The sequence below is a fragment of the Pantherophis guttatus genome, chromosome 2 (assembly GCF_059756535.1).
Source record: "Pantherophis guttatus breed Tessera chromosome 2, ASM5975653v1, whole genome shotgun sequence".
In the NCBI taxonomy this organism is placed as follows: Eukaryota; Metazoa; Chordata; class Lepidosauria; order Squamata; family Colubridae; genus Pantherophis; species Pantherophis guttatus.
The window spans coordinates 201,733,963-201,743,007 of NC_142064.1; positions in this window are offsets into that span (position 1 = coordinate 201,733,963).

A 9,045-nucleotide genomic window follows, 5' to 3' on the forward strand; every position below is an offset into this window, starting at 1 on the left:
CTGTCCTGTCTTAGTAGGACTATATTATGTTTACATTTGCAAATCAACATTTGTCAGCAACTGCCTGGTTCTCCCACCCCCATAAACAGTTTTCATTCCTCCCTTGCAAGGCCTTTGTTTTCATCTCACCAGAACATACACCGGTGTAATTGCAAAATGCCAACTGCCTTGAGAGGCTGGGATGTGTTGGCACCATCTGCTCTTTCTCAGAGAAAGATGTGGGGGTGGAATTTTCAAATATTCCTCAGATACATAATTTAGAAAACTATCATCTGGTGCAGTGATTTATCTGGCAAAAGCAAAATCTCACTGATACTAAGATTAACGTATCTTGAGGTTTGGCTGAAAAGCTGCAAATATTTCCAGCCATCAGTTATTTTCCCAGTGTTTGAACATTAGCAGCTATAACTGACAGCCAAGAGTATTGTCACGTGCCATTTTTTTCCACTCTGTAATCCCTGCAAATTGTCTTGAAGCTGACTTTACCACTACGGTCTTCAGATCAGGCAGGGGATACATGAACCAGTCAGCACCTATCTCTAACTTCTGCAGGGCTAGAAACAGCAAAAATCCCTTGTGTTCCACACTCCACTCCAAAAGGAAAAATAATAATTGTGCTCTGCTCCAAGCACATTCTCAGAACAATCTATACAAACGATGTAAAGAGGTAGCTGCAAAGCCAGAAAGTCACCATTCCTTTGTTGCATGGGAAAGCCTATTGCTAGCTAATGATGTAACAACAACATACAAGTAATTTTACAACCAGGTATTTGTATTTATTCAAATACAATTGGACAGGAAGGGTGGAAGGGCACTGGACAGGGAAAATTACCCTATTTCCCTGAAAATAAGATCCAACCGGAAAATAAGTCCTAGCATGATTTTTCAGGATGCTTGTAATATAAGCCCTACCTTCAAAATAAGCCCCAGTTAAGATTGTCAGCCAGATGGATGTATTTAGTACCACATGTCCCCAAAAATAAGTTCTAACCAGAAAATAAGCCCTAATGCACCTTTTGGAGCAAAAATTAAAATAAGACCCAGTCTTATTTTCGGGGAAACATGGTAACCAGGGGAGTAGCTCAGCTTTTCTCAGTCATTATGGCTAGGCCTGTATGTTACCACAGTGACTGGAATTGGGGATGGGAGAGGTACATTCTTAACAATGACTACAGATAGGCACCAAGGACATTAAAGGTTCCCTAAGTAGTGGAAGTATCAAAAGCCACTCACTTAATACCATTCATAAAAGAAATACCTTCCTTTCCCAATAAGTTCCTGGTTGCTTTATAATGTCTTATTGCTTTGTAATCAGCTGCAGTAAATCAAGAGGAAAAAATATCTAAAAAAGTTAGATCATGGCAACTGGACCAAAATTTGTTAATCTGAGATGAGTTTTGTTACTCATCCAAGTAACTTCATCAGTCAAAAAAAAAAAAAATTAGGTAGAGAGTCATTGAAATGTACCAACTCTTGCCACACCAACTGCAGGGGTTTCTCCCCAAAATGTATTTCAATATGTTAATGAAGACTCAATGATTTAAAATGCCATGATTTAACCCTTTTAGATACTTTTAGCCTGGATGATTGAGTTTTCATTAACGTACAAGAAGAAGAAGGGGAGAATAGTCTGTTGTTAATTTCATTCCAGGGCCATTGCCTAAGCAAAAAATACTTGCAGGGATGAAAGAAGAATCAGAAATGCCAAATTAATACCAGTTGATAATAGAAGGGAGTCTCACTGTATGCCGAATCTGAGCAAGGGCTGTGAGGTCGCCCCTTAAAGGGCCAGGAACTAGAATGCCATGTCACAAACTCTGTCAAGTTGCTCTGAAATGGGATGGCCACAGACACTTGTTTTAGAAATAAATAAAACTAAACATATGAGTTTAGGGCAGAAGAATTGATCCTGGCTCTACAACTCATATGCACTTAACTTTTATAATTGTTTCCAATTATATTTTTTCTCCATACTCTATGCTCAATTGATCCCAACAGAAGCATAATCTGGAAGATCAGTCATTCCTAAAGAGTACATAAAAGCAACAAGGAGATACTTATATTCTGAGAAAAAAATACAGATTTTCAAAAGCAAAAAAAAAAATAGTTTCTATTTTCTAGTATACTTTTCTGGCATTCTGGCTTTTATCCTAATCTAAGGTAACCTTTTATATTTCTTTTTTTTCCCAGCTAGAAGTTTCACTCAAGGAGAGAAATTAAAAGATTTAAAGTTTCTGGAATCCCCATAAGCTTCCTGAACATGACTCAAGTAACCACAGATGTTGCTATTACCTCATCAGTTGGTTCCCATTGTGTTCCCAGATTTTTAACAGTTGGTGAGCTGGTCCTCTCTTAGGGTAAATAATAAAGTATAACAGCCTGGTAGTTCACTCTTCCTCAGGCAGAATAGAAAAACAGTTGCTACCAAATCCTGGTAAAACTCAAACAGCTAGATTTTTCCATTAACTTAAACAGTCCCATTGGGGAAGCTCACAGACAGGCACAATGTCTCTAACAGAGAGCAATCTTGAAGCATAGCTTTTATGCTTAGGAATTATTGATTGAGCTCCCCCATGTATCTACTTAAAGAGTTATAAAGAGATTATGATAGTGTTTTTCCACTATATGTTGTTTCCAAGGAACACTAAACATTTTGTATTTACATTTTTCAGATCACATGTAACAAGGAAAACTAAAATACTTAACAACCAGTGGTGAAATTCAGCCGGCTCTATCCAGATCATGCAATCCAGTAGCGCCGATGGCAGGAGACTCCGCCCACCCACCCAGACGTCATCACGTCCCATTTTTGACCCATTGAGCATGCGCAGAAGGCTCCACATGCGTGGAGGAGACTTGCGCACTCACATTTGCGAACCAGTAGCGAAGGTAAGTGAATACCACCCCTGTTAACAACCATTATTAAATGATAGTCTTATAACTACAGTTTCCTTCATGGCATCAAATAATTATCTGGATTGGTTTCAAGGCAATATTAAGACATATGGCTTTGAATGAAGGCTTTTGATGGTTAAAGAAGGATTTGTGTGTCTCACCAAACAAGGATGGATGCTAAGAGATGTAGGTGAATTTATTACAATCGGTGGCGTTGGTTACTATTAGGTTTCTAATTTCTCCAATATGAATGTTCTTCTGCTGAAATGACATATCACTGGAAGGTAAGAAACATCCCTACATTATATATGTACATTATGCTGGAAACATACTTGATTGCTTTTTTAAAGGAAATAACTTATCTACATATATATAAAAGCGAAATACCACTTATGCATCATCACAAAATCTCCAGAACCGTAAAGCCTGCAAACTTGAAATTTGCCACGTATGTTCCTCTTGGCTTCTAGGTACTCACTAAGAAAGGATTTTTCGAAATGACCACCAGAGCATTAGTAATTCCTATATTATTATTAACACGCTCTGATGCTAAGGAGTTCTACTCCCACTCCCCACCTGAAAAGAAATCTGTTCCAAATGCAAAACACAAGCAGAGGAGATGAGTTTCAGTTTCAGTTTTACTTTCACAGCAGCAAGCAGGATAGGGGAGGCTTCTGTGGGGCAAGCCTGAAGTAGAGAAGGGGGATAGGATAGGATAGGATAGGATAGGATAGGATAGGATAGGATAGGATAGGATAGGATAGGATAGGACAGGACAGGACAGGACAGGACAGGACAGGACAGGACAGGACAGGATAGGCTTCTGTGCGGCAAGCCTGAGGGAGAGAAGGGGATAGGATAGGGGAGGCTTCTGTGGGGCAAGGCTGAGGGAGAGAAGGGGATAGGATAGGGGTGGCTTTTGTGGGGCAAGGCTGAGGGAGAGAAGGGGAAAGGAGAGGCTGATCATCACTACTCATTAATTTTCAAGCTGTAAATGTTGATTTATCAAGCCCGATCACATAGTTTAGTAGCAGAATACGGGTATTCAGCTATATTTTATATCCACAGTTCCATCTGATGCTTCCTATCCCAATGATGCAACTACAATTTTAACCCAGACCTCTCCCAGTCCAATAGACACCAGTAAATAGTACTGGAATCAGCAACAAAAGTCTCATTGCCACAACTTTCCCTGATAATAAATTAAACCCCTCCAGTCACTGAATAGGAATTCTCCCCCTATTAAAAAGGCTTATTGTTTGGGATAAATGTAACTAAAGCAATTGAAGAAAATGGGGAAATCGTACATTTTTTTTCACCTGGAAAAATGTAAGATAATATTCGCCTTGTCAGACATATTACTTTCAGTTGTGAGAACACTTTTTAAAATATAGGACGTTATATTCCATTTCAGCCTTGGGTAATAAGCTTCTCTCAGTGAATGCAGATCTCCTTGACTTCTAACCAGTATTTTTATTTTATCTGTAACTACTTTCTATTGCTTCAAACCACAGTTTGTTGTGTAAAGTTGTTTCTCATGAGGGTGACCATCTCTGTTGAAAGAGAGAAAGAGAGAATCATTTGATTTTACTAGACACCCATTAGTTAATAAGTTACAATAACATGGGACATTCATATAAAATGTCATCTTCCTGTTCATAGTACTTCACTCCATTCAACATGGAAGCATGTTTTGATTGTTTATTTGTAAATCTGAATGCCTATCTCTCTTTTTAAAGGCTGCAGAATGGAGATTCATTCATACTGTTTTTAATCAAACATGTACCTTACAGTTGTTCCAAAGCTCCAGCTCAATAAACTGCCTCCCAGCCTATTCTTTTTCTAAATTTCTCCAAGGTGTAACTAACTCAAACTGCTTCTTTTAGACCTTTCAGACTTGTGCTTAATGACCTTAGTGATTAAGGTCCTGTAATGCAGAATGAGACAATCTGCAGTATCCCAAGATTACCAATGTTTGGTAATATTAAGGGGAAGGGGAATCATTTAAGGAAGGAAGGCATTCTCATCTTTAAACATTGTCCCAAATCCTAAAAGACAAGCTGAAATGGACCATAGTGAAGTTTGGATGGAATTAATAATGAGAGTTGGATTCACTGGGAATGCCAGGTCTTATGTTACCCTCCATTCTGACAAAAAGGGGCTTGAAATATTAACTTTGCCAACTTTGGTGTCTCCTAAAGCTCTCAAGAATATCAGGAATCTGAGTTCCAATCCATTTCAGATGTGGTCTCTCCCTAATCTAGATCATCCAATCCAAAGGCAACTCTCACCACTGTAGCATAAAATTACATGCTTAAACCACTTTAGTCCATTCCATTCTTTAACATCCCTCTTTGCAAATTCAGGATATTTTGTGCAATAATAATAATATTATTATAATAATCAGGGTTTTTCTGCAATGAAACAATCAATGTATGGACTAATAGAGCAATCTTTGAGCTCCCTTTAGTGTTCACCATCCTTTATTGTTCCATTATAGTAAGATGGGTCAAATATTAAATGACTGCATAGAAATAAGAGCATAATAACTTTTTTTATTAATTTAATTAACAATCCCTTCAATTAAATCTTAGTGGAACAGTGTACATATAATCTGAGTTTTGAAACCAGTGCACCAGAAAATTACATAAAATAAAATCTCTCTTTTAACATCAGTACATTTAAAAAGACAAGGAGTATGAAAGTCCAAATCCTGTTGTTGATTTAATTGTTGATAGGCAGGTATTAATTTCTGTCTAGCATTGACTCTAATTTCTATCAGGCCCGTGCAATATCCCTTCACCATTCATAGTTTTTTCTGTTTTGCATGTTATTGTTTTGTCTGACTGTACAAACAACTTCACAGGCTCAGCAGGGAGAATTTCACTTTAATGGTGTTTAAAGCATGGTTGGTAACATTAACTTTCCTAACCTAGTGCTGCTTTCATCCTCTTTGGTTTGGAATTCTGGAAGCAGAAAGTCACCCAGATAGGAAAGGCAGAGTAAGAATAAGACCAATTAGGCATTCTGAATGCTTAAACATACCAATGAATCTTGAAATGTTTTGTGAAAGAATGAAAGGCAGTCTTTAATATAAACAGTCAAAGGGAAGACAAGGTTAGAATCTTAAAAGACTTCCATGTAAGTTATGGTGAATTATTTGCAATTAAGTCACATTTATGATCTGTTAAATGCCGTTAACGTTGCAAAGCCTTATAAAGTAAGCCCCGGTTGCACATTAAAGGATTGCCTTGCTATTTTTCCCCTCAGCATAAAAACTAATTAGCTGAAGAGCACATTGCTGGAGCTGGACAGCCACTTGGGCAATAGGCAGTGAGTTGAAAAAAATTAGGATATGCACGTTGTATAGCCTTTGTTTCACCATTGTACTAACTAAGGCTCACTTCTTAACAATGTAGCTGTCATTTCTTTAGATCCAAACTATGATTTCATGTTCATAGCTTCACCTGATTTTTCTTTTTCTTCTCTCACTACCTTTATAAAAATCAATTGAATGGAAATTGGAGATTACCTAACAGTACCCCCCTACTCAGTGAAGGGGAGTCAAGAGCAAAACTGATAATGCCAATCTGGATTCAGGATTAGATGTACCTCAATACAGCTATGCAGATAAAGTACCCAGTGTTTTCTACCAGCGCAACAAGATACCAATCTGGAATCAGGATTAAATGTACCTCAAAACATCCAGGCAAATAAAATACTTGGTGTTTTCTACCAACCAACAAGATAGAAAGCTGCCTGCCACAGTCCAGTGATATGTAAACTCAAGCAGAACTGTTAGAATCCTTTTTTTCCTATATCTAATCAAAGGCTTGGCACAGGTCAAGACCATGAACCCAATAAGCAAGGGACAAGTCCAAGGAATAAGACAACAGACACAGTGAAGTGGAGTTCAGAGTTTAAAGCACAACAAGGTAAACACAATAGAGCTGAAGCTTTAAAAGATGTTCTTGGAATTTTCTCTCAGAGAGAAAAGCCAATGAATAAACCAAGCCGAGCCACTACTCGAATGCAAAGCTGAGGCACCTTACTTTTTAAAGTCTACTCTACTGCTTATCTGATTTTGAGCCAGATTATCCAACCTGTAGGGACGCTGTGGCTAAGTGGCTAAGACATTGAGCTTGTTGATCGAAAGGTTGGCAGTTCAGTGGTTCGAATCCCTAGTGACACATAATGGGGTGAGCTCCCGTTACTTGACCCAGCTTCTGCCAGCCTAGCAGTTCGAAAACACATAAAAATGCAAGTAGAAAAATAGAGACCACCTTTGGTGGGAAGGTAACAGTGTTGCGTGCGCCTTTGGCGTTTAATCATGCTGGCCACATGACCATGGAGATGTCTTCAGATAGCACTGGCTCTTTGGCTTTGAAACGGAAATGAGCACCACCCCCTAGAGTCGGGAATGACTAGCACATATGTGCGAGGGGAACCTTTACCTTTACCTTCATCCAACCTGTGGACTCAGCTTTCTGAGTAGGGAATCCTGGGAGGTTGCTAGGTGAAATTCAACCAGAATGGAGTCATTTATTTCACTACTACTAGAATCACCTCCTCTCCCTAGGTGCTGGCTCTACTTTATCCCCTGCTCTTCCTCCTCCTCAGAAGACCAGTCCAGCAGGGCCATAGTAGGATGGAAGTAACTCAAACGACACTCTTTGTAAGTAAAGCAATTGCAATTTGTTCTACAGGACAATTTTGGTTTGGACTGAAGGAGAGCAAAGAAAAATGTCTGCGGAATAAAGTGGGGAATAAACAGAGTGAAGTTAAAGTACGAACACATGAGACAGATATGATATAGTTGCCATTACTGAAACTCATGTACTGCTGGACTAGAATGTACTGCTGGAAGGATATAAACTGTTCAAAGGAAAGAGATCTAACAAAAGAGAAGGTGGAGTTGCATTATATGTAAAAAAAAATCACTATATCTATATAGAAATGCATAAATCAAGGATGAAAGCCTCCTTGAAAGCATATGGGTTAATATAAAAAGCAAAAAAATCACATTGTCATAGGTGTATACTAAAGGCCATACAACTTTTTGCTAATCAGATAACTAATGTATGTAGGAAACACACCACAGTAGAAATGAGGGATTTTAACAACCCTGACGTCAAGTGGGAAACAAACTCTGCATCAAGTGGGAGATCAAACAGGTTCCTTATGAGCCTAGCTGACCCTTTGTCATCCAAAAGGTTAAAGAGAGAACTAGAAAGTCAGCTGTATTGGATTTAATTCTTACTAATAGAGATGAAATGATAGAAGGGGTTGAAATTGCAGACTTTGTGGGAGAGTAACCATGGCATATTATAATTCAATATAATGCAGACATAAGCAATAGAACAAAGTCAAACTTAAACTTAATCTTAGACTTTGAAAGAGCTGATTTCAGCAAAAATAGAGAGAGCTTGGGAAAGATTCCAGGGATGAAAATCTTAAAGGGAAAACAACTCAAGAAGCTTGGGAAACTCTGAAAAAATATGATTATAAAAGCCCAGTCCACCACAATACCATTGAAAAAGAAAAATAAGAAACTCAAGAAGAAACCAACATGGTTGCATAAAGAACTCTCTGATAAACTGAAAAAGGGACAAGTACAAAAAATGGAAAGAGGGACACATAAGGCAGAATACCGTGAACTGTGGTGGTGCACTGGTTAGAGTGCAATACTTCAGGCTACTTTTGCTGACTGCCAGCTGACTGCAATTTGGCAGATCAAATCTCACTGGCTCAAGGTTGACTCAGCCTTCTATCCTTCCGTAAAATGAGGACCTAATTGTTGGGGACAATATGTTGACTCTGTGAACTGCTTAGAGAGGGCTGTAAAGTACTGTAAAGCAGTATATAAGTCTAAGTGCTATTGCTATTGCTATCATAAAGCCCGAATCTGCAAAGATGAAATCAAGAAAGATAAGGCTCAGAATGAATTAAGACTTGCAACAAATGTCAAAATTTTTAAAAGTTTCTTTCAACATGTAAAAAGCAAGAAAAAAAAGGTCAAGGAGACAACTGGTCCACTAATGGGAAAAGAGGGCAAGGAACTAACGGGCAGCAAGGAGAAAGCAGCATGGCTTATTTCATTCTTCACATATGTCTTCATGCAAAAAGAAGTCACTTTGATAAAGTGACTAA